Source organism: Osmia lignaria, unplaced genomic scaffold (genome assembly GCF_051020975.1).
Source record: "Osmia lignaria lignaria isolate PbOS001 unplaced genomic scaffold, iyOsmLign1 scaffold0062, whole genome shotgun sequence".
NCBI lineage: Eukaryota > Metazoa > Arthropoda > Insecta > Hymenoptera > Megachilidae > Osmia > Osmia lignaria.
In genome coordinates, this window is record NW_027478203.1 from 42501 (window position 1) to 45000 (window position 2500).

The 2500-nt window shown below is 44.6% G+C and overlaps 1 non-coding gene across 1 annotated transcript; it reads right to left on the minus strand.

The window, feature by feature from the left end:
• Window positions 1–949: 949 nt before the first annotated feature.
• LOC143307619 (5.8S ribosomal RNA) lies at window positions 950–1104 on the minus strand. The gene has a single exon (XR_013064720.1). It is a non-coding gene; the product is annotated as a 5.8S ribosomal RNA (ribosomal RNA).
• Window positions 1105–2500: the final 1396 nt, after the last annotated feature.

Below are 2500 nucleotides of genomic sequence, written 5' to 3' on the forward strand. Positions count from 1 at the left end.
TTATCACAAGTTCTAGCCACGCCACGGAGGCTTCGAAGTTCCTTCACCATTCGCTTTCCTCTCTTTTGTTACACAGTTTTAGACTACGATCAGGGGTACCGAAACGCTGTATTGATTGTAAACAACCATTTTTATCTTGGAGCGGAGCGTTCCTTTACTCGTTAGATTTGTCTTGTCGCGTGTGTATTCGCTTTTTCGACGCTTTTTAACCATTTAACTTGTTTAGCGAAGCTAAACGCACAGACAGACAAAAAAAAAGGAACAGCATCGCGCGTCAAACAGCGACGACCCATCTGAAGCGATCTTTCATTTATACACCGTTTGTAAACAGAGAGATGTATAAAGCGCGGGGAATCATTCGAAACCCTGGGGCTATTCGAGCTTGCATTTCAGCAAATTATCATCTCAAACATTTCACTCGTTTGCTTTTTCTAAATTTATAGGAGAGCTTCTTTCGTTTATTTTTGACACACCTTTCGTAAATATCGTTTCTGGCAACGTCGGGAGCGTGGATTTCTACAAGTGAACAATCGCGCCGATCCGATAACTTCCAGCAGGATGGAGAATCTTTATAGATTATCTTCCGAGAACTCGGTGCTTTCACGGGCGGTCGTTTATAAATTTTAACGAACGACTCGCGCGCCGTGACGCACTTGCGCTAGTTCGAAGAGATATTTCGAAATTTGTTTCTCTCCTTTAACGGCCTGCATTTAGTGTATCGGTTGCGATTTTCGTCACATCGTTTCCACGACAAACGCCGACGAACTGCCCAACTATCGCTCGTACGTTGCGACTCTTTCTTTGTTTATCGTTCATTCATTCTTTCAATTTCGTTCGATAATCCCGCTCCGAAACGTTCTACTTTCGTTGAACGACGGCGAGATGTTTAGAAAGAAATGAATTACTCTTTTTTCGAGAAGCAAACGCAAGCAGTCTTTTGTTAAGAAAACGACCCTCAGCCAGGCGTGGTCCAGGAATTGTATCCGTGGACCGCAATGTGCGTTCGAAATGTCGATGTTCATGTGTCCTGCAGTTCACACGTTGACGCGCAATTAGCTGCGTTCTTCATCGACCCACGAGCCAAGTGATCCACCGTTCAGGGTAATCGTAAAATTTTGTATTTCAAACTCTTTAGATCTTTAGAGTGTTATTTTCATTATTAACACGCATCACATTCGATACCCACATCACTCTCCCACCCGGCGCGTGCGGGAGAGCGAATTCGGGCGTCGCCAACGTATTTGTTTGTTTGTTCGATCGTTGACGACACGATCGCGTCCAAGGACGGAAACCGTCGGAGAAACGCCCAGTGGCACGCTCCTCTCGACGGTCGGGCGTAAAGTACATTTAAAAACCTTGAAAAGTACGAACGCACACAAGGAATGCGAGCGCGCGTCCTGTCGCTGAATCGTGGGTTGCGAGATTCGAACAGACACACGGCCGGCGACGATCGGTCTAACTAATGGACACATAGTTTTTCAAAGACTCGCTATCGTCGCTTCTCAGCCGGTCCGTAAACAACACACATCGATCAGGCGGACGCACGAATCTTACCACGGTGCGTGTTTCGTAGATTCCAGGTTACCCGCAAGTACCTCTCTCTCCCTCTCGAAAGAGGAATCTCGATCCGTCCTTTTTGGACAATGGAGAAATCTTTTTATCGCAACACGGATGGCAAAGAAACAACCAAAGCGTAGGAGCGTGGGGACGAGAGCGACGAAAAGAACGTCGCGAAAACAAAGTTTCGACGGTTGCTCGTTCTAATACATCGTAGTTTCAACTCTCTCAGTTTTAACCACTCCTAGACGCTTCGTAAACTTTTAACAATTCTTCGCCTCCGCGAGTTTCATTTCGAATAGAGCGAACGCAACACGGACCAAAAAAACTCCGGTGATGCCAGATCATTTAGCAAAGATCAGACGGCGGGTCATCTGTATTCCTTTTCTCTCTTTTTTATATCTTTCCATTTAACTAGGGTGTCGCAACGACGGGTACATTTATATATTTATATATATTGTATTTCAATTTTAATGATCCTTCACTTTCGGTTTGTAATAATATGATCCTTCTTTCATTTCGATCCTTCATATTGTAGGTTAACCAACAGAAGTTTGTTTTTTTACGACTTGTATTTTTGTGGTTTGTTTGTTTGTTTCTTACGACTTGTTTGTACCCGATCAAGTAGACGACGACCCATAAGTATAAGTTAGAGAGATAAAGGTCGAGAGACCTCACGCAAGCGTCTTTTACTTCCATTCACATCAGCCAGAGAGAAATGGTCCGGCGTCGTGCTCTTTGGCGCCGTTGGTCGCACAGTTTTTTTGCCGGCGGTTCCGAACGGACGGGAGAAACGCGATGAGTAATCAAAGCGACCTCCGCACGTAACCGTGTCGGTGTAATTTTACCGCATCGCAGCGTTTTGGTATTTGTTTCTTATTGGCTCGAACCCGAGATTTATGTGTTTTGTGTCATGTATATGGTATTATTTATTATATCTTTC